The sequence below is a fragment of the Rhinatrema bivittatum genome, chromosome 2, assembly GCF_901001135.1.
Source record: "Rhinatrema bivittatum chromosome 2, aRhiBiv1.1, whole genome shotgun sequence".
Lineage (NCBI taxonomy): Eukaryota > Metazoa > Chordata > Amphibia > Gymnophiona > Rhinatrematidae > Rhinatrema > Rhinatrema bivittatum.
This window is the reverse complement of record NC_042616.1, coordinates 456,665,901-456,693,208: the sequence shown is the minus strand read 5'-3', so window position 1 is coordinate 456,693,208 and position 27,308 is coordinate 456,665,901. Positions and strand designations below refer to the sequence as shown.

The 27,308-nt window shown below is 42.2% G+C and overlaps 1 protein-coding gene across 2 annotated transcripts in view; it reads left to right on the top strand.

The window, feature by feature from the left end:
- Positions 1-319: 319 nt before the first annotated feature.
- Positions 320-27,308, top strand: part of MYH9 (myosin heavy chain 9) — a 419,875-nt gene continuing 392,886 nt past the window's right edge. The window contains exon 1 of one of the 2 annotated variants that reach the window (XM_029590410.1): positions 320-469. The gene's annotated coding sequence lies outside the window, so the exon portion shown is untranslated. Of the gene's footprint in view, positions 478-27,308 lie in introns of both variants that reach the window. The other variant, XM_029590411.1, reaches the window with a different exon arrangement.

Genomic DNA, 27,308 nt, shown 5'->3' with positions numbered 1-27,308 from the left:
GCGAACTAATACAACGGGCGAGAGGGGGAGGGAAAAACCCTATTTCAGGTATGCGCACGAGCCAAGGGCGTTAGCGGACATAGCCCGAAGCCTTTTGGCGGGGGGGGGGGGGGGGGGGGGGGAAAAGAGTACGGAGAAACGCCACGCCTCACCTCTCGTATTTCCCCGCCCCCTTCTCACTTCGCCTGCTGTGATTGGACAGATGACGGTGTCAGTCCCGCAGCTTTTGCCCTCGTGATTGGAAGAGGGGGGGGGGCGTGGCGGGGGGGGGGCTCAGGCGGCCGCTCCCCTGGCCGGCATCAAACCTCTTCGGGTTGGGCTCTGACGTCAGTTGCCGGTTGGCTGCTGCTTGCTCGCGGTGGTCCTCGTCTCTCTTGTCTCCCTTTAGCAGGCCGGAAACTAGCCCTGCTCTCTTACCTCTCTCCTTCGTGTATCCTACCCGCCGAAGCGCGGCGAGGAGAAGCTGAAAGTAAGCAGGCGAGTTTTAGTTTTGAGTCTACCTTTTTCTTTCTCTTTCCCTCCCCCGAGCGTAAGAGAAAAGTTTTATGGGAGTTTTGTGCAGCGGAGGTGGAGGCGGGGAGAGGCGCGGCTGCAGGTAGCGCCGTCTCGGAGCGTGCAGCGCTCTCACCTTCCTCCGGGGCCTTGCCTTCCTGCTGAGCTCTTTGCCCACTTATTTCTCTTGTGTCTGTTCTTGCGCTGTTTAATCAGTACAAATGGGATTTGTGCGTCCATTTGTTAGCTTTCTGCCCCTCTCCCCCCTTTTTATTCTTTAAGTGTGCATAACTTTTTTTTTTTTTAAACTTTACATTTGTAAGGCAGACTTTTTTTTAAATAACTCTTTTTTTTTTTTTTTTTTTTTTTGTCTTAAGAGCCTTTTGTGCGGTGGTAAATCTTGGTGGGTTCGGCTGCAGTTTCTTTTTACTATCATGAGTCTGAGAATAAATGGGACTGTATGCGGATTTTGTTTTTTAATTACACGCTCTTCTCTCTGCCTCCCACCCCCAATGAGCCCTTCACTAAAAGGTGTGGGGTGGCTGGAGCCGGACGGTTTCAGAAGGTGCGGCCGGTCGCGGTCGTCTCCTACGTTTGTGTGAGAGGAATGCGGGGAGTGCCGGGCAAGGAGTGCTGATAGCACGCTTCCCCCTTGCCACCTTCGTCCATAACTTGTCAGCCGTGAGAATTGTAAAGGGAAGGAAGCAGCTTACCTCTGGCAGGAGGTCTTTGACACAGTTCTTACAAACTTAAGAGCCGTTTGCGGGCAGGCGGCAGCATTCTCGCTCCCACCCCCCATTTAGCCTGGTCAGATGTGTGCTATAACAACTCTTTAAAAAATGTCACTTCACTTATTTATTGCATTTTTTTATTGCCTTATTTACTTCATTTCCAACAGACCGATTTTATTTTGTGCGAGACACTTCAATGTCTGGGATCGCCCTCTTGCTGTGATGGGGTCCGTTAGCATACTGCTGCCTGGTGCTGGGGTTAACGGGTGCCCAGGGTAGGGCTGGCTCTGACTCAGTGGCAAGGAGGTAGCGGTGAGCTCAGGCACTTTTACTGCTCAGCCTTTGTCTTGCAAAGCTTGGCTTCCGCCCTTTCATCTCAACTTCCTTATTTTGCGTTGTTTAGTCAAGCTCTGCACACTCCTCTTGCTTGGGGGCGGCGGAGAGAAGCAAACTAGCAAAAGAAGGAAACATTGTGTATAGTTTAATGTAAAATACTTTTTTCTCTTTATGCTGTCGCATGAGACTATCCGATCTTCCTGGTTTTTTGTTTTTACTTGGTTTATTTAAAATGGGATATGGAAAATCATTTTTGCTTTTCATCTGTCGTTTTCGTTTAGGTTGTAGATGAGTTCTTGTTACTAAGTTAACCTTTTTAATATAGGGGTTGAGGTACTGACCTTGATGGGTAAGCTTAGTTCAGGTGACTTTTATAAACGGTTTGCCCCATTCCCCCCTTATAGTTCACTGCATATTTAATATTAGACCTGCTCTCCTGTAGACTTTATGATCTTTATAGTACATTACTATTTTTCTGCCACACCCTGCTGCAGCTTATATGGAGTAGGATAACAGTATCTTGTGCATGTGTTAGGGTACTTTAACATGCTTTTTTTTTGTAAGATATAAAAGTTGCATCAGGTATATTGCTGGAAGCTGTATGGATGTTATAGTAGCCAGTGTAAGCCTGCAGGGTAAAGTAGCCTCACCTTGTGGTTTATGGGAGTAGGCAGGGCCTCGGTTCCTGATCTTAAGTTGCAGGTTTCAATAGTGTTAGGTTAGTATTGCTCTAAAGAAAATTCCAGCCTGCCTTGTACAAGAAACCTTAACTTTCTTATTGTATTGAAAACACAACTTGAATGCTGTCTCCTATTAAAATGTTAAGATTCTGCAAATAGTTACATTGGTGGGAAGCTGTGGGTTATAAAACTTGTAAGTTTGGCTAAGAATTTAAGGTATTAAACCTTTAAATGAAAGGGCCTTAGATCATTTATCTATTCTATAGGTTCTAGAGCTCAAACTTTGTGGGAACTTCTTTAAAATAGTTTCCCATATAAGAACAAATTGCCATACTGGGTTGGACCAAAGGTCCATCAAGCCCAGCATCCTGTTTCAAAACAGTGGCCAATCCACATTACAAGTACTTGGCAAAGTACCCAAAACATTAAGATTCCATACTTCTAATGCCTGTAATAGCAGTGGCTTTTCCCTAGGTCAACTTGATAGCAGTTACTGGACTTCTCATCAAAGAACTAATCTAAACCTTTTTTAAAACCAGCTACATGACCTGCCTTAACATATCCTCTGGCAACAAATTCCAGAGCTTAACTGTGTGGAGAGAGCATTTTCTCTGATTAGTTTTAAATGTACTACTTGCTAACTCCATGGAATATCCCCTAGTCCTTCTGCTATTTGAAATAACCAGTTCGTTTACCCGATCTTGACCTGTCATGATTTTATAGACCTCTATCATATCCCCCTCAGCCATCTCTTCTCCAAGCTGAACAGTCCTAACCTCTTTAGCCTTTCCTCAGAGGGGAGTGATTCAATCCTCTTTATCATTGTCATGTTTCTGTTAGTTCTCCAGTGCAACTACCATTTTTTGAGATGCGGTGACCAGAATTATACGCAGTACTCTAAGTGTGGTCTTGCCATGAAGCGATAGAGGCATTGACACTTAGGTATTAGGAAGGGAATGGTGAATAAAACAGCTTTTTTTTTTTAACTGCTGCAGCTTTGGGTGTAACAGTGTCTCTTATCATACTGTGGTATTAATGTGGTATTAATGTGCAATCTATCAAGACTTTATGAATTTGCATGTTTATAGATCTGACTTGTACAAAGACTATAGGATGTGTTTCTAGTTGGGAGAACATTAATTTTTTTTATCGATTTGCTATGTTGTATTGCATGAGACTCGCCATTTACAATAGGCTCTTGTGAAATAACATGTATTCTGCATAAGCAGTTTTGATCAGTTCTTTCAAACATTTAAAACTTGGCATTTTCTAAGTTTAAAATCATGTTTATGAAATCTCAGTATATTCCAAAACTGAAATTGTAGAATTTCATATCTTCCATTAACAAGCAGAGAATAATCTTGGTTAGAATATCCTAATTCCAGTTATACAATGCTGTGACCTTGGTATGCTTGGTCACCCAATTATAATTAAAGTTCAACCAAGTTTTAGAGATGAGCAATAAAGAAATAGCATATGTTCAGTTATGTGCTCCCTTTAACAGGTTACTGTACTCTCCCAATCATAGTTATCTAAAGCTAGTAAAAATATTGCATCACCTGTAACTTGACACTTTCTGTATGTCCAAGTGTATAAATATGGCAGCCATACTCTTCCTTCACCCAGTTATATTTGAGTACTATCTAGGGTAGTTTACATGCTTTCAAAAGTGGGGACCTTATTTTGATCAGTTTGCTATATCTGCTGTATTACTGGAAGATGATGGTACACTTTGCAAACTGCAACAGTAACTAAGTTAAATCCACTTCATAATTAGTGTTTAATCTCTCCTCCCCCCCCCCCCCAGGAAGAATAAGCCTTTGTAGCTAAGGCAGGGGATCTGCAATCTGTGGCTTAATGAGTACATGCATGCAGCTCTAGTAGTTCTCACCCAACCTTGGCAGAAGAGAATACATTTTCTTATTCCAGCAGCTGCACCACTGCTACTTTCCTCCTGTGTTTAAAAAAAAAAAAAGCTACCTGCAGTTCAGGCTCAGTATTTCCCAGAGTTCAGTGAGGCAACTATCTGCTGCTCCTGTTAATCCAGCAACACATACTTGAGTAGAGTGACTGGAGAAGGTGTAGCTACTAGCCTGCTTGTGAAGACAGTCAGATATTCTTCAGGATGACAGGAGAAAACTGTTCTGTTAGCTGGGGCCAGCAGATGTTACCTGAAGATGATGGGTGGATTGAGGAATACAGATATTTCTTGAAGGCGGGTGGGAATGGGGGAGGAGGGCTGATGCTGTGAATGTTATTCCTCCACACTTCTTACATCAGTCACAATTGGTTATATAGTAGTCTGGTTTGTGTATCTACGTTTTGGGGTAACTAAACTTTCTGCATTGGTATAAATCCTGCAGGTAATTTTGACCCTGCAGGGTTTGCACTAATAAGGCAAAACTGTGGATATAAACTTAGTTTTGATTATTGCTGCAGGGGTAAAGTACCCACAGATTTGCAGGTACTTCTTTTTTTTTTTCCTGGAGCAAACTGATGTCTCATCTGACCTAATCCTGCCTCAAAACACCCCTGCATTATGCAGGCAAAAATTATTGGACAAGGTATTTTTCTTGCATAGCAAAAAAAATAAATTCATGGGTACTTTTTTAACCACAAATTACTTTGAAAACTGTCCTTGGGTAACTTTCAGATGGGGAAAGTCTCTCCAGGTACTTGCAGATTTTTAAAGTAAATGTATACTAATTTTTTGTTAAATTGTTGGAAAGTAAGCATACAACCTTCCCATAGTTACACCTGTTGCTGGCATAGCATAACATGGGTAGATTTACATGCATACTTAAAATTAAGGACATATAAATCTAGACTATGCCCCAGAACGTCACCTTTTTATGTGCACTTGTATGCATGACATTGAGTGTTTTTATATATTTGATCATACAGACAGGCAAGTTTCTAACAAGCCATTTATATGCATAAAACATTTTGTGCTTGTATATGGCTCTGAAAATTGCTCCCTATATGTATTAGTGTGATGTGGACTTCACAATATTTTGGTCAAAAACAAAATGGTTCTTTTGAAAGATTGCAGTCCTCTGAATTAGGGAAGGCAAAACCAGGAAAAACAAACACAAAGCTAGCAAAGAACAGTGGTAAGTACATTATATTGCTGAGACAAATGTAAATGACCATTGTATGGGGGCAGACAAAATAGAAATGTAATAAGAACATAAGTTGCCATACTTGGTCAGACCTGGGGTCCATCAAGCCCAGCCCAACAGTGAGCAATCCAGGTTACACGTACCTGGCAAGTACCCAAACATTAAGTCGATCTCATGCTACTGATGCCAGTAATAGCAGTGGCTATTCCCTAAGTCTACTTGATTAATAGCAGTTAATGGATCTCTCTTCAAATAACTTATCCAAACCTTCTTTTTTTAAAACCAGTTAACTGTCCTAACCACATCCTCTCATGGCAAATTCCAGAGCTTAATTGTGTGAGTGAAGAATCTTCTCTGATTTTGTTTTAAATGTGCTACTTGCCAACTTCATAGAGTGCCTCCTAGTTCTGATATTCAAGAGTAAACAACCAATTCACATTTATCTGATCTCAACCTCTATCATATCTCCCTTGGCCATCTCTTCTCCAAGCTGAATAGCCCTAACCTCTAGCCATTCCATCCCCTTTATCATTTTGGTCACCCTTCTGTGTACTTTCTCCAGTGCAACCATAACTATTTTGAGATGTGGTGACCAGAATTGTACACAGTATTCAAGATGCAATAGAAACATCGTAATGTCTGTTTTATTCACCATTCCTTTCTTAATTCCTAACATTGTCTGGATTACAAAATGGTTAAAAGACAGGAAGCAGTAGGATTAAATGGTCAATTTTCACAGTGGAGTGCCTCAGGGATCTGTACTTGGACCAGTGCTTTTCTATGTGTATGTATATATGATCTGGAAAGGAATATGACTAATGAGGTTATCAAATTTGCAGATACAAAATTATTCAGAGTAGTTAAATCACAAGCAGATTGTAATACATTACAGGAGGATCTTGCAAGACTGGAAGATTGGGCATCCAAATGGCAGATGACATTTAATGTGGACAAGTGCAAGGTGTTGCATATAGGGAAAAATAACCCTTGCTGTAGTTACATGATGTTGGGTCCCATATTAGGAGCTACCACCCAGGAAAAAGATCTAGGCATTCTAGTGGATAATACTTTAAAATTGTCAGCTCATTGTGCTGCAGCAGTCAAAAAAAAGCAAACAGAATGTTAGGAATTATTAGGAAGGGAATGGTTAATAAAACGGAAAATGTCATGATGCCTCTGTATCTCTCCATGGTGAGACCCCACCTTGAACACTGTGTACAATTCTGGTCACCGCATCTCAAAGATATAATTGTGATGGAGAAGGTACAGAGAAGGGCAACTAAAATGATAAAGGGGATGGACAGCTCCCGGCTGAAGAGGTTAGGGCTCTTCAGCTTGGAAAAGAGACGGCTGAATGGGGATATGGTAAAGGTCTCTAAGATCACTGGACTTAAGAACTGGTAATTGCAAAGGAAGAACTGTGCAGGTGCATAGTCAATACTCTGTATTCTTTGAGAAGCTCTGCTTAGAGACCACCCAGAGGATGTCTCTAGCCAGCATAGAGTTCAGCCTACTTATTAGGCATCACAATAATAAGTATATCCACTCCAAGCAGGTAGTGTTAAAAAAATTAAAAAAAAGTTAAGGTCATGACTAAGGCACCAAATAAGCCCAATGAAGTGCATGAATCCAAGAAAAATTAGAAAAAGATTTGACAACTAAATGGCAAAAAAACAGAGGCAAATGGAGAAGTCCATTAATGGCTATTAATCCAGTTTACTTGGGGAATAGCCACTGCTATTAATTGCATCAGCATGGGATCTTGTTAGTGTTTGGGTAATTGCCAGGTTCTTGTGGCCTGGTTTGGCCTCTGAAAACAGGATGCTGGGCTGGACCCTTGGTCTGATCCAGCATAGCAATTTATGTTCTTATCCCCAACTATACTTCCATATAGGCTAATCCTATATAAAGCAAACTAATACATAAAATGGCAGCCCTATTTAGCCTGGATTTATGCTAGCTCTGGCTCAGTATCAAAGTTAATATGACTTGGATCCATGTTGTAATCCACATTTGATCACTGCGAAACTACACAATGTTTTAAATAGGTGTTCACTTGAAAAATTTCACAATTTCACATACAAAAATCTATGGCATGAAAGGCAGTCACTCCAAAAATTCTTGTTCCAGCTACAAGCAGCAATATTCAAAAAAGAGCTTAAACCCCCACCTTTAAACTAATTTCTAATAAAGTGCTGCATTAAAAATTACTATTGCATAAAACTATTTCTAATATGGGTATTCACAAAATTGGATTTTAATAAAGATGGTTTGAAAGGCATTTTTTTCCAAAAAAAATAAATTATTCACACAAACTTTTCTTTAATCGAGTTCACCATTTTGTTCAATTCTATTCTACCCCTCAATCATCCAGATGCTGACAAAGGGCCTTTGGTAAAACATTGTTTCCTAATGGGAAAAGGAAATTTTTCCTCCAACACATACCTAATTATAGAGATTTGCAAATTCAACACCAAATTTTCAAAGTTATCTATGCTTATCTTGTTTCAGTGCTAGCTATAACATTTGTTAAAACTAATTCTGATGCAAGAAAAATATTGCAAGTGAACATCTATAATTGGTAATTGAATGCGTCTTGGTATTTTCACTACCATTAGTATAATGGAGGTGCTGCCATGCACAAAACCTCGGTTCAGTTCTTGGCTAGCAGGAGCTAGGGACTGCAGCTATCATAGCTGTGAGAAGGAATCCAAGCAAGGATAACCAAAAACCAAGTGGGATTTAGGATACATGTTTATCAGGTCACAAACAGCAGCAGACTGACAATCTGATAACGGCAGTGAGAAAGTTAGAGAAAATGTAAAGGATAAACAGACCATGATATTCTAGACAGCCACCAGTTCAACCCATGCACTTTGAAAGATGCCTTTTCCTGACTCTTCCTATCTTTCATTAATTATGAAAAGCGATGTCCCAAGAACTCACCTCCATTTGGTTACAGCCAAGCTAAGTCTACGTATTTCAAAATTAAGACAAACTGCAAGACATGTTACTATAAGCATCTACAAGGTTAAAAATTTTGGAAAGTGTCATAGGAGGATAGCACTAGTTAAAACCTGTTCTGATTGATCTGTATTACCAAATGAGCAGGAAGAAATGGACAAGCCAAAAATGATAAAACTAAGAATTAGTAAGCAGTCAATGAGTAATCAAGAGATATTCATCTACCAGTATTCTGCAAAACAGATGAATGGGATTAAGACAAAATCATTTAAAAATGTTAAATCATTTCTAGAATGTAAATTGTGGGCTTTAGTCAGTAACAGCCTCATTCTGAAGCCAACCATTCCTGGGGAAAGGCAATAAAGATTAAGTATAGGCTTTGACCTGCTGCCAGAGTTTTAGTTTTCCTAAGTCTAAAAATTATTATTTTTTTTTTTTTAATTTATAGTTTATTAAATTTCTATAACATTTACAATGAAAAGAAATCATGGGATACATATCCAAAATTAAAAAACAGAGGAAAATACATTACAGGAAATAAATTTCGCATATTATCCCAACTAAATAGTCCACTTTATCTGGGAAGCCTCTATAAGAAATATTTAAAAGAAAATATGTCTAAATCTAGACCAAAAGATAGATCCTCTTTTTGACCAAATTAATAAACCGTCATGTAGGCTGCTCATGAACCCCTGGTCCCCCTTTATCTAAAAGAAATACCTCCAGGTGTTCAGGTTGAAGAAAAACAAATTTGTTTTTTTGATAGGTAATAATACATTTGCATGGGAATTTGAGGAAGAATGTAGCCCCAATGGCTACAACTCTTCCTCGCATTGCCAAAAACTGCTTCCTTCTCACCTGGGTCGATCTTGAGACGTCTGGAAATACTTGAACAGTTTTACCACAGAATAAGAAATTTTTATTCTTAAAATATTTCTGTAGAACAAGATTCTTTTCAATCTCTAATCCGAAAACCACTATTAACGTTGCTCTAGTTGTTATATCATCCCCAGAAGCTTCTAGGAAGGATGTCAAATTGGGACTTCTGTCAATTATTTCCTCCATCCCACTCTCATTTACTTTCCCGTCCCTCTTATAATTGGAGAGATAGTAAATATTTGATATTAATAATTCACTACTTATACCCAGCACCTCTTTAACGTATTTTTTAAACAGCTCTTGCGCAGACAACAGTCTAGTATATGGAAAATTTAAGAATCTTAAATTTCTACTACGAAAATTATTTTCCAACATTTCTATGTTTCTATAAATCATTAAAGAGTCCTTAATAAATGCAGTCCCACTAGTTTGTAAAGAGGTAATTTGATTACTCATCATCTTGTCTACAGATTCCAATTGTTCTATTTTCCCATGGTCTTCAATCTTTCCTTTAATCTCAGCAGCAAAAACAGTGGACTGGGTCATGGATTGAGAGTCTCTGTTCCATTTTCATTACAGCCTTCCATATATCTGCCAGTGAGATGTTATCAGGGTCTGCCAATTCAGCTTCCCCTTCCACTATTCCAGTAGACGGAACAGGTTCCAGTACACTGGTTCCTCCCTCTGCTGACTTTGGCACTTCAGTAACATTGGTGGTATTTAAAACACTTACCACCATATTACTGTGATCTTTGACGGCTTTTTGGTCCTGGACGGGACTTGCGCTCATCCCAGAAGAGAAGGATAAATCCTGAGCGATCTCTCCAGTTAGTTGACTCCCCCTTCGGATCAAATGAGTATCCATAGGGCCTTTCATCTCCTTAGAGGCTGGGGTAGATGTTATAGGTTTTATCTTTCTTTTCTTCCCCATTAGGAGCTCTCCACAAATTTCCTACCAGGGGCGCGCCCCTTTGGCGCACGGCTTCGGCGCGCCGGCGGCTGCGCGCCGCTGTACTGGTCTTAAATAGCACAGCCCCGTCAGCTGGAAATGACGTCAGGGTTTGGGAGGCGGGTTCAGCAACTCACCGGGGCAGTCCCCCTCGTCCTCTCACAATCTCTCTCGTACCCGGCAGGCTTCCAATTCACCTCAGCTGTGCCGGTCTTAAATAGCACAGCCCCGTCAGCTGGAAATGACGTCAGGGTTTGGGAGGCGGGTTCAGCGACTCACCGGGGCAGTCCCCCTCGTCCTCTCACGATCTCTCTCGTACCCGGCAGGCTTCCCTAAAAATTATTTACATAGATTCTTAGTGTAAAATTTAGGCATCAGAGTAGTACTCCATATTGAACTACTCAAGTGGCAGCCATGGTCTGGAAGCACAATACTTTAGAGTTGATTTTTTAAAAATTACCTCAACTACCAAGAAACAAGACCTATGCATAGATCAGGGAAGGGAGGGATAGGTCTTGTTAGACATGTCCCAGAAAGGAGCCACTTTAGTTCTGGGTGGAAAACCTTATTATTCTATTAGATCTCCATACTAACATGCTATTACCAAGTACTAAGAAAAAATGGAAAGTTAAAAATGTTAAGTCTTGCACTCATTGGAATAGGATACTCAAAAATAGTGCAGCTACATGTTTCACCTTTGACCTAGCAGTTTTTTCTTACTCAAAATGCCAGTTCAAATCAGAACCAATGCTGGGATCCTAATGCCATGAGTCTTAATACTGACCTGGGGAATTCCCCCTACACCTGAAGTGTACCTAGTCTGGTCACTGCAGTGACTACCCTGTGCTGGAGGCCAAGAACCACAGCTCCTTCCAGAATTCAATCATGGGCCCTAAATTTGCCCATGGCTCCCTCCCTATTTGGGGGATGTGAATGCTGTCTGTACAGCATTGTTGACCTGATGAGCAAAAGACCCAATCAGCATGCAAAACATCCTTGGTCCTTGACCAATGATGGCCCTAAATAGGAAAGTTAAAGCTAAGTTAAAATGTTACTTGGAACAAAAACTATTCCTGAATTTCCTAAAAATTCTCTTGTATCTATGAGATTACATGAGGAAACGTCTTGAATATTTCCTCTGAATCACCCTACTTTCGGCCAAGACCTCTGAAGAATTAAAAGCATAACAGGAATTGAGCCACAATATTTAAAATTTTTCTGCATAATCTGGACATACTTGGCAGGTTAATGTACATAAAGATTATATATAAATATACATACAATAAGGTAAGTTACATAAAAGTTCTAAACATTAAACACAAATACATAAACATCATGAACTTAAGCAAAAGAAATATAGTACCAAACTGAACCATGGACATCAAGAGCCTCTAGTATCTACAAGCCTTAATTTAGGGCCGATTCAGTAAAGTCAGTGGGAGAGTGGGCAAACGCCCGCTCAGGCCACTTGCCTGTGCATGCGATTCAGTATTTAAATTCGGTCCGGCGGTAGAAACTGGGAAAAGGAGGTGCTAGGGACACTAGGTGTCTCTAGTGCCTCCTTTTTGGCCCAGAGCGGCGGCTGTCAGCGGGTTTGACAGCCGTTGCTCAATTTTGCCGGCGTCTGTTCTCGAGCCCGCTGACAGCCACGGGCTCGGAAAGCGGACGCTGGCAAAATTGAGCATCTGGTTTTCGACCAGACAACCGCCGGCCTACTTCAAAAAATTTTTTTTTTTACTCTTCGGGACCTCAGACTTAAAATCGCCATGATATTAAGTCGGGAGGGTGCACAGAAAAGCAGTTTACTGCTTTTTCTGTGCACTTTCCCGGTGCCCGAAGAAACTAGCACCTTAATAAATATGCATAAGTTGGATCTGCATCCACTCCAAGGTAGTATACATGCAATTCATGCATGAAAACCCAACAAGCATGTGGCTCAAGGACCAGAGCTGCCTACCCCTATTTTACATGCTCTCCAACATATAGGCCAAACCAATTATCTGTGGCCAAAATAAGTGGTACTTGGTCACCTCCTCCATGGAAGATGGGTCCAAGGTAACACCAATGAGCCAAATACACTGTACAGTAAGCTTCAATTAAGTCCTTTTGCAAGCTTAAAGTTAATGTAGAGCATGCTATTTTTATGTACACATTAAGATACTAAGCTTGTTATTAGCAAGATCTCATGTAAATGAGTGTCAATACAATTAGACTTTACCAGGTAAATAGTAAACATGGTATGCCCTCCAAATCCATTATTTTCTGTATGATTGGTAAAGCCTGAAGTCACCACCTTCCTTGAACCAGGTGTCATTCTCAGTGTACAATAAGACCAAAGTGCCTAGCTCACTGCTGAAATCCCACATTTACCAGGCCAAATGGTAAGAGCTGGGTAATACTACCCTACCCTTCTACCACAAAGAACAGACAGACATCCCCAGCATCACAAGTACCCTCTCACCCAGACAGCAAAAATGAGCCCCTCCAGTCAAGCACTCCAATGGAGTAGCCCCCTCCTTGGCTACCCATTAACCTCCCACAACAGTCATTTTGTATTCTGCAGAAGGGACTACAGAACTCTCCTGCTGGCACAACAGTACTTCACTAACTTGATAAATGTGTGGCATTCAGTTGGGTGACTGGCAACAGGAGGGTTCTGCAACTTTTTAGGTCTCCTCTCCAATCTGGAGTAGGGGGATCTGTATTTCCTGGCAGGGGAAGGTATGGAGGATTAAGCCTTGGAAAACCCCTGATAAATGGCCCTTTCACTTCAAGTCATGAGCATAAGGGATTTCAGCACAGAACTACACACATGGTACTTTGGGTTACTGTGCATACTAACATGGCCATGGTGGTAGCACAACACTTACATGCAACTAGCAAAATTCATTGCATATGTATTGTGCACATTTCACTAGCATGCTCTAAACCTTTAGTGCAAGTTATTGCATAGGCCCTTGGGAGCTGCAATACTTGGCTCCAACATCAACACTAGGAGCTTTACCTAGCTATTACAACATGCTCCAATGCAAGGCAAGTCAAGCTGAACGTGACAAGCATTTGAAAAGTGATGCAACACTGCTTTAGTAGTTATAATTTGTCAGGCAAGGACTCCTTTCCCCTTGAGAAAATAGAAACTTCAGAGATTTTAGCAGCACTTCAAGTACCTCTAAGTCTTACAATTTTTCTCCAGTTTGGTACACCATTGGGGTCTAACCTGAGAGAGAATGTATCTTTTATAATATAGGGGAGAGTCCCACTAACAAGACACTGCACCAGCAAATCCGACTCATCACCCTTCCAGCATAAGGCTTTAGAAGTCAGTCATTAGGAGCCAGTTTTTTTTTTTTTTTACATAAAGGCTTTTCTAGTATGGCAAGCCTTACTACATGTGTGCTTGTATCTGAAGTTTTTCAGAAACAGCTGTATACAACCAAAAAGGTATATTTTCTGCAACATCTAACCCTCCCCAAATGTGGTTGCTAAGCTATTGCACCCAGACTGCCAGGAGCCTGCAGACAAGCCTTTATAAATACTCCACCACCACCCACTTCAAAAAGACTTATGCCACACCTATGGAATGCAACCATACAACACAATGCCTTCTATACACCTGCTGGGAAAAACAAGAGACCCATGTCTTTAATCTTCCACGTTACCTTATCTTAATCTGGAACACTGCAATTTATATTATATTGGTTCCCAGACTTAGCATTGCTGCTGCAAGTAGAACACAGCTTAGTATGCCAATGCATCAGATCAAATGTGGTGCAAAAAGAACAGCATGCGTGACACATGCAGGACATGGGGAGTGGGGCAGTAAAGATAAGGTGGGATAAGATCCCTTCCAAGTCAGACAATACTTCTATTGTTAAACATGTCAATGATCTTAATTGTAGCTGCTGTACACGAAGCTATATGAAATGGTAATCCTGAATAGTAAACATTACCCAGTTAATGTCAAGTGGAATCTTGGTTACATTAGCCCAGAACATTTTACATTGTCAAGGTACAAGACTTGATCAAAAAGTCATAAATAAAATTTAAAAATGCTGCTCTGCTTAACGGATCATGTTAAGCATATTATATAAAAATAATTCAAATCATGATTTCAGAAATGATTTGCAAGAAGGTCCCAGAATCTGCAAGATTTGATTTCTTTCGTACCACCAAAGGCGTGGAGTAGCAGCCTAGTGGTTAGAGCAGCAGGCCATAAATCAGGAAATCCAGAGTTCAAATCCTACTGTAACTCCTTGTGACCTTGGGCAAGTCACTTCATCCTCCACTGTCTTCAGGTACAAACCTGGGACAGGGAAATACCTATAGTTTCTGAATGTAATCTGCTTTTAAGTGGCAGAATATAAGTACATAAAATTGAGGAAGCAGTGAAAGCTGAGGTAGGGTACAAGAACCAAGCAGATTCTGAATGGCAAATGCACTATGGGACATAGTCTCTTAATTGGTCTTGCATATTTGTAGTTATTGTACAACACCCTTGTATTTACATAGTTGTAACTGGAAAAAGCAGGTATGACTTGAGGGGGGGGGGTTTCAAAGTGCCACCTTTCTCCCTTCAAGTAAAAGGTTATCAAATTTGGCAGATTTGCCCAGAAAAAAAACAGAACTGATACTATTACAAGAAGAATCCAATCTTAAACTAAACTTTCAAATGAGGCAGACTTTCTGCCCAAGCAGCTGAGGCCCACTCACTAGACCAGTGTTGGCAAACTCCAGTCTTCCGGAGTTGGCCACCCTTTCATAGCGTAGTCTTCAGCCCCAGAAACACCTATGGAGTGGCTGATTGGCAGCTTGCAAGAGGAGATGGGGAGAAGTGAGCGTGCAGTGGCTTACTAGGCAACTGGAGGCTATTGATTGTTCATCTAGATATGCAGGGTTCTGAAACACCAGTGATCACAGGAAGCAGGTCTTTTATCAGAGTGCTGTATCACCTGAGGCAAGGAAGTAAGTTGCTTTAAGAAATGAAGTTTCTGGTACTGAGTCACTAAGAACAGAAGCAGTGACTAGGTTCAAAGGCAGAAGATCTGCTCATTACTTATTGCCAATGTGAGTGACAAGTGAGTAACTGACATCAACTTTCTTCTCCAAGCAGAACTGATTTGGAGACTCGCCCCAAATAGCATACATTGCTGAAGCCATACTTGCCCAATATTCCTACCTTAATAAAAGCTTCTCTTAGGAGATTGGAGATTTGTTACCCCAGTATTGAGTCAGTGTCTCATCTGGACATGAGAAGTTTTCTTTAGATGATGTAGGACCAGCTGCTCCATGAAGCAGTGGTTTATAACACATGAGACAGCAACTTTAGATCTAGTCTTTAGTGGAAAGTATAAACTAATGCAAGGGGTTACACTGGGAATACTAAGTGATCTTAATGCAATCAAATGACAATCATTGGACAAAATAGGGAAAGTTTTTTTCCCTAAATTTCTTCATGCTAAGGCAGTTGACATTTAAAAATACTATCTGGGCTTTCAAGATAGTAAGTTCCATGAATGAGTCAGATGAGACGGCTTAATGTTTGTTGGTGAAAGGCAAAGTCAAAAAGGAATCTTTAAAAAAAACAAAAAAAAACCCAATTGAGCAAGAGGCAAGTTAGATGTAAGACAGTCCAAGAGAATTTGAGAAGCTTGTCAGAGGCAAAAACTGTATTGAAAATTTCAATCAAAGCAAGTCTCTTGAGGGTCACTTGACAGAGGTAAAAGGGGTGTTCAGAGCAAAGGAAATAGCAGAAAAACTGAACTCTTTTTTTGCTTTGGCCCTTACTGCGAAGTATGTTTAACATAACACCAGAAACATTCTTTGGGGATTAAAGGCAACTAAAGCAAATATCTGTGATTCGATATTACATCTTGCGTTAACATAATAGCAAATGTATCATGCTGGATCAGATGAGGGTGCATAGAGTCCAGCATTCTGTCTTTGACAGTGGCCAGTCTGGGTTGCAGGTACCTGACAGATCCCCAGTAGCTGATCTTTCTTATATGTCATTCCCAGGGATAAATGCTGGCTTTACCAAGTCTACCTGGCTAACTGTCTGGATTTTTTCCTTCAGGATATCCTCTAATCCTCTTTTTGGATCATACGGTTAGCTGTCTTGACCAAATCCTCTGGCAAGATTCCATACCTTCAGACTGTACAGAGTGAAAAAATACATTCTATGACTTGTTGACACTCCATGAAACTAGCAACTGAAGTTTAACAGGTAAATAAGGACTGACTAAAGGATAACAAATCACCAGAACCAGATGGTAGACACACCAGAGTCCTTAAAGAATGCAAACAAGTTACCAGTAGTTTGTAGTCTATCATAAAACCAGCCATAATTCCTGGATACTGTAGGGTGGCTGACTTAAAAAAAAAAAAAGTCTAATAGTGATCCCAGAAATTGTAATCTAGTGTTAGGCTAAATAGTTGAAGCTGTTGTAAAAATAAAATTAGATCATATTAATACATAGCTTAATGGGGAAGAGTGAATGTATATAAAGGTGAGCTTGTGAAATGCTTTCTGAAAACCCGAATAGACTGTCAAATTCCCTGTGGGAGATTCCTCAGGAAACTAAAACTGAGTAGGCAGTGTCCTGTGGACTAGGAACTGGTTAAGACAGAAAATAGAACATAGGATTTATGGTCCTTCGGAATGGAGAACTGATTAGTGGAGTGACCAGGGATCTGTTCATTAATGATCTGGAAAAGGGAATGACAGGTGAGATCAAATTTGCAGGTGACAATTATTCAAAGGTAAAACAGATTGTGAGGAACTGCAGGAGAACATTGAAACTAGGAAACAGTGTCTGACTAGCAGATGAAATTTTAATGTGTAAAAGTGCACATAGTGAGAAATTCCAGCTATGTACATGATGCTGGGTTCTATATTGTTACCATCCAGGAAAAGGAGCTCTGTCCTTGACAGTACACTGAAATTCTCAGCTTAGTGCAAGTTGACAGTCAAAAAAAAAAAAGCTAGGAATGGAGAATGAAATGGAAAATATTGCTTCTATTGAGCCAAGATGTGACTGCATCTTGTCTGTTGTATGCATTTCCTTTTACCCCATTTCTTAAGACATAAGTGAAGATGTGGAGTGAGGCCAAAGACTCTGGGGATGGAACAGCTCCTTTATGGAGTGAGGCTAAAGGGGTTATGGCTTGTCTTGGGGAAAGACAGCTGCAAATTTACTATTTCAACTTTTTTTTTTAAGACTTATTTACCCTTTCAAATACAAAAATGGGAGAAACTCTAGGAAATTTATTTTAAAACAAATTGTAAAAAAAATCCTTTTCCCTCAATTACAAACTATAGAATTTTGTTGCCGGAGGATGTGATCAAGGTGACTTAGCATAGTTGGGTTTAAAGGTTTGGACAAGTTTTCTGGAGGAAAAGCCCATATACTTAGGAACTGGACTGGCCTAAGTATATGGTGAGTAGACTGGCCACTCACCAAGACAAGATGCTGGGTTCAATAGACCTTGCTCTGAGCTTGTATGACACTCGTTCATTGCCTGTGGGGGATCACATATCTGTGGCAGGATCAACTGAATCAGTCCGTGCCAAAAGGTGATATGACATTTTTACTTATGGATCTGCAAGTACAAGTTGAGTCAGGTGTTGAGCTCATCTTAAAGCTCACCCAGTTGTCATTTATCCACAACTGGTAATTTTGTTTCCAAAAGAGGTGCATACCCCAGCAGTTTAAAAACACAAATTGGAGTAAAGTGTAAACCACACTTGGACTAGGAGTTCATGGACTGTTGAAATCTAACCTTCTACCTCATGTTGATGGTATTAGCTTATAGGTAATAAAATTGAAGTTACTGGAATCCTTGCATTGCCATAGTGACATTACATCAAGCTAGTTTGCAAACTGGTCCAAGTAGAGATACTCAGATCTGTCCCTGGGCCAGTGCTTTTTAATATATTTATAAATGATCTGAAGGGATACAAGTGAGGTGATCAAACTTGCAGATGAGTTATTCAGAGTAGTTAATCATGTGCAGATTGTGATAAATTGCAGAAGGATCTTGCGAGACTGGAAGATTGGGTATCCAAATGGTAGATGAAATTTAATGTGCACAAGTGAGGTGATGCATATAGGGAAAATATAACTTATGATGTTAGATTCTATATTAGGAGTTGCCATCTAGGAAAAAGATCTAAGCATCATATAGGATAATACATTGAAATCCCCTGCTCAGTGTGCAGCAGTGGTAAAAAAAAAAAACAAAAACAAAAAAAACCAGTGTTGGGAATTATTAGGAAGGTAATGGTGAATAAAATGGATGTCTTAATGCCTCTCACTCCATGGTGAGACCACACCTTGAATACTCTGGGCAATTCTTTTGCCACATCTGAGATGGTTCCCCTTCTCTAGTGCAACTAAAATGATAGAGGGAAAGGCTTAAGCAGTTAGGGCTGTTCCATTTTGTAGAAGAAATGGCTGAGAGGGGATATGATGGAGGAACAGAACCAGTAAACATGAATTACTTCTTTCAGATGACTAGGGGGGGGGGGGGGGTATTCCTTGAAGCTAGCAAGCAGTGCACTTAAAACAAATTGGAGAAAACTTTTCACTCAGTATAGTTAAGCTCTGGAATTTGTTGCCAGAAGATGTGGTTAGGGCAGTTAATATATCTGGTTTTAAAAAAGGTTTGTAACTTCCTGGAGAAGTCCATAAACTATTACAGTAATCAAGTTGACTTAAGGAATAGCCACTGCTGTCACTGGCATTAGCATGGGATCTATTTCACGTTTGGGTACTTGCCAAGGTATTTGTAACCTGGATTGGCCATTGTTGGAAACGGGATGCTGGGCTTGACCCCCTCTGTCTGACTCAGTATGAAACTTTGTTCTTATATAGTTTCTTCTAGAAGCTGTCATGTAATCTAGTTGTTGGAGCTTTCAGGTAATCAACTTTTGATGTGGGTGGATGTATGCTTCTGTAATAGTGACAAATGTCATTTTTAGAAAAGATAATTAAACCCTGGTAAAATGCCATACTGGGTCAGACCAAGGGTCTATCAAGCCCAGCATCCCGTTTCCAACAGTGGCCAATCCAGGCCATAAGAACCTGGCAAGTACCCAAAAACTAAGTCTCTTCCATGTTACCATTGCTAATGGCAGTGGCTATTCTCTAAGTGAACTTAATAGCAGGTAATGGACTTCTCATCCAAGAACTTATCCAATCCTTTTTTTATTTAAATAGTTTTATTATAGCAAATGTAAAATTGTATACCGAACAAGACTCCAATAACAAATGGAGTTGCTAAACAAGTAACAGTACAATACATATGATCAGCGAAAATTCACATTTGCTATACTTTTATACAACGGATAATTTCCCTCAATCCCTTCCCACCCTAACCCAGCAGCTGAGAACTGCTGTTATTAGAGGGAAAAGACAGAGTAGAAGTTACAATAAAGGGAAATGAACATGAACAAAGTAGTATTTAGGGAAGATGCGCATCATATCCGCTTATGGACTCAAAGGGCAAAAGGTGGACTGCAATGACTACTATAAAGATGCAAAATAGTATGCCACTACCATAGCAAATGGTGGGAAACCCAAAAATCTATCTAGTGAATTTGTTTGCTCATCTAGCCAATGCATGTATGGGGCCCAGATCTTTTGAAAGGGACCTAAACGATCATGGTGAACTGCTGTTAGACATCCCAATTGATAATAGTTATGTAATTTATGTTGAATTTTGGCAATGCTAGGAGCATACTCTGTTTTCCAGTGGGATACAAGAACAACCCAGGCCACAATAAAAACTTGCTGTACTAAACGTTGGGCTTCTTTATTGAGCCCCTCTATAGGCAAGGTAAGTAAAATATGCCACAGCTCGGCCTGTACATGCATCTGAAGAATTTGTGATAACCAAGCAAGGATTGTGGTCCAAAACTGAGTTTCGGACACTGCCACCAGATATAAGTACCCACTGCTCCACAACCTCTCCAACAAAGCTCAGATAGAGAAGAAGAAAATCTGTGAAGGGTAGCGGGAACATAATGCCATCTATATAACATTTTATAACAGTTTTCCTGCAGGCTGGTAGAGAGAACATTTATGAGCAGTAATAAATATTAAATCCCAATCATTGTCATCAAGATGATATGCAAAGTCAGTGGTCCATCCCAGCTGTTGTCTGAATGAACCATCTCGTTTTCCATTGAGGATGGCATACATTTTTTATATTTAACCTCGCAGTGGAAAGACGGTCGAGCAATAGTTCTCAAATAGAGAGCCAGTAAGTCGCAGTGTGCCCGCTCTAGTGGAATGTTCTATAAAATAGTACACCTTTGCATATAACAAAAAATCTGCCCCCACCAAATTATAATTTGAACAAAGTTCTGCATGGGACATGAGAGCCCTGAAGCTGAATGTTCCAGTCGAGTAATACCCACAGTCTTCCAATTCGAAGTAGCTTTCGAGTTGGAGGAGCTCGGAAACAGTGAATTAGTGAAAAGATGGGTCAGGAGAGTGTGGTTCCTTCCCCCACTAGTATAGTTTCATTGCCATATTTTCAAGGTAGTAGCAAGGGCATATGGAATATGAGAGATTGGGCCCCATGTGGACTTGGGTTGCCAGGACAGTGCAGAGAGTGGCAGAGCACCCACCAACTCTTGTTCCAACAAAACCCATCTAGGAACACTATTTGTCCTGTGTAGTACCACTAGGGCACATAACTGTGCCGCACATTAGTACCAAGTGAGATTTGGTACATTAAGGCCACCTATTTTTTGGTAGGTACAATATGTCTGGCTACATGTGGAGGTCTTTTACACCAGTTGTAACCACATATCAGGCACTGCCACTTAATAAGGGAAGAGAGGAAAATAGGAATGGTGGTGAAAAAACATAAGAATCTGGGTAACACGTTCATTTTAACTATTGCGATTTGGCCAAGCCATGAATGTGTACCTTGATTCAATCTAGATAAGTCTGTTATGGATTGTATAAGAGGAGCATAATTCAGTATATATAACTGATTATGAGCCCCAATGCGAACCCCTAAGTATTTTAATGCTTTTGTCGCCCATTTAAAAGGGTATTGCTGAGTGAGGGAAAGCACTTCCAGTCGGGGAAGAGTAAGATTTAAGATCTTCGATTTATCATAGTTTACCTTAGACCTGACACTGTGTGAGCATTTAATTCAGACATAACTCCCTTAAGAGAAAAGGAAGGATCAGTTAAGGTAAACATGATATCATCAGCAAATGATATTTTAAAGTGATGGGATCCCTGTCTGACACCTACAATTGCACTAGAGGTCCTAACTCTAGTAGTAAATGGCTCCAGAAATAAGGCGAAAAGAAGTGGTGACAGTGGACAGCCTTGTCTAGTACCACGACCAATGGGAAATGAGTCCCCATAGCCACCGTTTACCTTTACTCGGGCATGAGGGTGCTCATAAAGCTTTCTAATCCAATTGATATGAGTCCCAAATGCCATACATTGTAATATGTAAAAAAAAAAAGGAAGGACCAATGAACTAGGTCAAATGCTTTTTCAGCATCCAATGATAATAGAATGGCTGGGGTATGGGATCTATGTACCAGGTCAATAATATCAACTATTCTGCGCACGTTATCAGCAGCTAAGTGCCCGGGTACAAAACCCACCTGGTCAGAGTGAACCAGACAGTGCAGGACTCCATTCAAACGTGTGCCCAGGACTCGTGCCAAATTTTTTTTGGTCCAGATTTATTAACGAGATGGGCCTGTACGCTCCACATTTTATAGGGTCACAGCCAGGTTTAGCTAATACAGAAATGTCTGCCCTATTGGCATGTTTATCGATGGAGTCCTGACCTCAGAGAATTAAACATAGTTATGAGTGGGCCTGCCAAAGCGGAGGCAAAAGTACGGTAGTAAGCACTAGTAAACCCATCTAGACCTGGTGCTTTTCCCAATTTTAAGTTTTTTTTTTTTTTTTTTTTTTTTTTTTTTTATGGCCTCCATGACTTCTGAAAATTCGATGGGTCTGTCTAAAAACTCCTGTTGGGCCTGCGTGAGAGTTGGGACAGTCACTGAGTCCAAGTACTGGTCTATGGCTGAGTCAGAAATGTCATCGTGTGCATAAAGTGTGGCATAAAATTCTGTGAAAGATTTGCAAATTTTCAGATAGTTTCCATCTTCCCTTGGCTATTTTGAATTGTAGCTACCATTGTTTGAGCTCGTGCTGACTTCAATCTCTGGGCAAGGTACCATCCCGCCTTGTTACCACCTTCAAAAAATTGTTGCTTAAGCATGGTCAAGTGATGGCTAATGACCACATCATCCAGTGCTCTAATCTTGTCCTTCACCTTTAACAAACGATATATAACCGTAGAGCCCATGGCAAGATGTTGCTGTGTTAAGGCATCTAGTTCAGCCACTAAAGAGGTGCGTTGGCATGCATGTTCTTTATTACAATAGGCTGCTCGTGATATAAGTAAACCTCTTGCCACAGTTTTCGAACATTCCCAAACTGCAGGGGACATGCCATTTTTCTGGTTATTTTGAAAATACTCTTGCATTTGACTAGCGAAATGATTAAAGGCTTTATCTTTAAGAATTCTCATTAAGTCGCCAAGCATGGAATCCCTTGTCTGAGTCCTGTAATTGGACTGTCACCCATATGGGTGCATGGTCAGACCATGTTATGGTGTCAATTCCTGCACTTTGTACATCGTTTTGTAAATAAGCAGAGACAAGTAATCAATTCTAGAGTAGGTACCATGTGGTGGTGAGAAAAGTATAAGAGCGGGAATGGAGATACCTCTGCCTCCAAATGACCACCAGATACCATTTTTTCAAAAATATTTTCCATTCCTGTCTCATACCACAGGCAGTGCTGGTTTTAGAAGAGGTATCGACAGTAGGGTCTCTAGGAGCATTGAAATCCCCGCCCAGAATAAACTCCCCTTCTAAGTGCTGTGTGAGCAACATGTCAATAATAGACAAAAAGGAAAGTTGGTTTGTGTTGGAAGTACACATTCAAAAGAGTTGACACCCGGGAACTCACTCTAATTTTTAGGAGAATGTATCGGCCCAATGGGTCAGAAACCTGTAGCAGCAACTCATGGACAAATGAGTTAGAAATCAATACACCCACCCCTGCATATCTGGCATCCTTAGTACTAGCTGCCCAGTAAGAACAGGTGAGGATAATAACCGCTCATGACATTTTCTAATATGGATTTCCTGTATAAAAGCAATAGTAGCTTTCTGGTTTTGCAATTCTTTTTTCAGTAATAGGTGTTTTCTCGGGGTATTTAACCCATTCACATTGAGAGACACAATGAGTCTCCATGCTAGATACATGAAACTGGGTTTGCTACCCAGACCCCTATGACATTGCAGTTCCCAAAAATTACCCCTGAGGACAGGTAAACATCTAGCAATCAAACATACCCCATGTTTTCCCATACAGAAATAAAAAAAAAAGAACCAGTTGCAATCCCCAATTATCCAAGAATATTCTGCCATGCTTCTGCAGAATATCTTATCGAGGGGAGGGGCCCCGGACACCCTCCAACACAGACATTTTTCACAGACCCCTTTAAGTGCTTACACAAGAACTTCAAAACTAGATCTAGAACCCATCATAAGAAAAAAAAAAGAAAAGTAAATATAAAACCCTAACGGCGTTGGGAATAAACTTGAGTTACAAGAGCTGAAATGCAAACCATCTGTTTGCCATCCAGAGAAATCTTGACACTGAGCAAGAAGTGGAAAGCAGTAAGTCCAATGCCAAGTATTGTCCATCACACCTGATCTGCTGAGACCGAAGAATGACTAGCATCTGATTGACGTAGTCTCTTGCTGCCTTTCTCCGCTCGCTGCCAGCGCGGTGCGTTGCTGAATTTAAGTGGAGCAGCGGCCATTTTAGGTACTTGAAAGGTCACCTGAAGCTTTGCCTGTTGAAAAGCTTCCATTGCTTCAGCAACAGTTTTGACCTGGTATGTGACCCCCTGGACCTGGAACTGTAGTCCAAAGGGGTATGTCCAGCGATAACGGATCGCACAGGAGCGGAGGTTAGTGGTGACTTTGCGAAGATCATATCTCTTTTTGAGGGTAACCGGTGCCAGATCTTGATAGATGAATATATGGTTATTAAACCATTGAATATCTGTCATCACGCAGCCTCATAAACTTCTGTTTTTCTGTGAGTAACTATGAAAGCAAAGCACCAAGTCCCTGGATCTCTGGTCTCTTCTTTGTCCCAGGGCTCTCTGTGCCCTTTCTAGCCATATGTCCGAAGCAGAAACGGCGGTTGGAATGGCTGCAGCCTCAGGAGCATGAGTGCCCAATGATAAAATATAGGAACAAATTTGCTGCGCAGTTGTGTGAGGATCGGCAAATTCAGGAGTTTTCGGTACTCCCCGTATTAGGAGGTTACACCCCTGCTCGGATTTTCTAAATCCTCCTTTTCAGCGAGACAGTAAATCAGACATACAGCTCGATACTGTAAGGCTGCGGTAGAAGCAGTGCGGCAGTGTCAGGCGCACCCTTCCCCCCCGCACGCACAGTCCTCTAGACCTAGCGCCTGATACTCTCTTCTAATCGCATGCAAATGCATGCCACGGCTGTGAAGCGTTAGGGAAGGGTTATGCCCGCGCAACCCATTTTACTGTATAGGCGCTTAATACAGCGCCTATACAGTAACCTGGGTGCACTGGTACCTGTCATTTCAAATGTCATTTCAAATGACATTTGGAATGACAGGCACCGGGAGGAGGGAGGCAGCGAAGCGACTTCCTGCCTTTGGTTTTTTTGCTTTGCCGCTGTCTCACCGCAGCGGGATCGGGGGGGGGGGGGGGGGTGTTCGGGCGGGTAGGTGACAGCGGCGCAGCAAAAAAAAAAAACAAAGCGACAAAAGACTTGTGAATGAGGTCCCCGCCTATCATGGCAACTCTGACCCCCAGAGGCACCCACTGCACTGAAATACCTTCTTTTAATCCACCTCTCACAGAAAACCAGCTCGGCTTAATAGCTCAATGACAAGGCAACCCCCAACCCATGCCTCAGGCAGTGGCAAGGACTGTAAAAAAAAAAAAAAAAAAAAAGACACCAGTTTTCTAAAGGGATCGGGGGGGGGGGGGGTGTTCGATCGGGCGGGTAGGTGACAGCGGCGCAGCAAAAAAACCAAAGCGACAAAAGTAACTTACTTTTCCGCGGGGCCGGGGGGGGGGGGGGGGGGGGGGGGGTTCGACCGGGCGGGTAGGTGAAAAAAAAACAAACTTTTCTGAGCCATCAGTAGCTCCCCCGAAGACAAAAAGATGGCCGCCTGCACGGGGAAAGCGTGTAATTGGCCGCTGAGGACGTGTCTTCAGCAGCCAATTGCAGGCGGCCATCTTTTTGTCTTCGGAGCTACTGATGGCTCAAGTTTGGTTTTTTTTTCACCTGCCCGCCCGGTCGAACCCCCCCCCCCCGGCCCCGCTGCCGCGGAAAAGTAAGTTACTTTTGTCACTTTGGTTTTTTTTTGCTGCGCCGCTGTCACCTACCCGCCCGCCCGATCGAACACCCCCCCCCCCCCCCGATCCCTTTAGAAAACGGGTGTCTTTTTTTTTTTTTTACAGCCCTTGCCACTGCCTGAGGCATGGGTTGGGGGTTGCCTTGTCATTGAGCTGGTTTTCTGTGAGAGGTGGGTTAAAAGAAGGTTTCTCACAGGACAAGCAGGATGGTTGTCCTCACAAATGGGTGACATCGAGGATGGAGCCCACCACAGAAAACTTCTGTCAAAGTTTAAACAGAACTTTGACTGGCCCCTACTGGGCATGCCCAGCAAGGCACTGACCCTGCAGCCAGCAGGGGTCTCCCTTCAGTCTTCTTTTTTTCCGCGCAGCAGTTGCCACGCGGTGAAAGGAGCTCTCTTACCACGTTCCTGACAGGAATTCGGTATTTTTCTTTCCGAAGAAAATTTGCCCCTCAGGGGTCTCCCTTCGACAAATTTTTGTCACCTCCGCGGAAACCGGTAAGCTTTTTGCCTTTTTTCTTCGACTACCGTCGAATTTGGCCCTTGAGGCCTGTTGGCAATTACCGAGCCCGCGACTAAATTTGGCCTTAAGCCATGGCGACGGGGTTCCGTCGATGCCCGGATTGTACCCGGACTATGTCAATCACTGACCCCCATAGGGTTTGTGTTTTGTGTTTGGGAAGTGAGCATGATGTCCTGACTTGCACCAAATGTGCCCTAATGACACCTAAGGGTCGCAAAGCCAGGATGGAGAAGATGGGGCTCCTCTTCCATGCACCCACCCCAACGCCATCGATAGCATCGTCATCGGAACCGGCACCGTCTAAGTTGCACCACCATAGTCAACCCTCCGGTGACCGTCCACCATCGATGACTTCTCGGCCGTCGACTCCTGTCCCCTCCCCGGATGGGCGAGGAGACCGGAAGGACAAGCATCGCCATCGACGGCACAAGTCTTGGCCTGTCGAGGATCCACAGTCATCGACCTCTGAACAAGCCGAGCCACCGACTAAGAGGCCTCTATCAGACTTGGCACCGTCCACGTCTCGTTCGCAGGCATCGAGGAAACCCTCACCCTCTCGGGGTGTGGGAGCCGTGATCCCACCGGTTACGGTGGTCCCTCCGGCTCTGCCTCAGCCTCCCTCTCCTGTCGAGCCGGGTATTGTTACCCCTGGTCTCCGGGCAGAACTGGACCGGCTGGTCCAGGAGGCCATCGAGAAAGCGATGCAAAAATTCCAACCTCCATTGGCACCGTCTCCGGCACTGATTCCGGCATCGACCCCGGCACCGACTCCGCCACCGAGGAAGGAACCGACCACCGAACCTTTGGTGGAAGCGCTGGCACCGCTACTACAACGTATGGAGGCACTTGTACATGCCCTTCCATCGATGATTCCAGTAGCACCGACAGCGCCATCGTCTCCGACTGGATTTTCATCGGCGGGAGAAACACCGTTCCTGATTCCCCCTTCCGGGGTGGTCCCATCGGTGCCTTCTCGAATATCTCCACTGATTTATCCTTTGACTCCATCGGTTCCAAGACCGGCACCGACTCCATCGGCAGCACCGAAACCCTCGATGCCGTTCCCAGTACCGATTGTACCACCGGTTCCTCCAAGGTTTCCTTCGATGCCTTTGGATCCTCAACCTGGTCCATCGGGGCTTCAACCCCCAAGTGA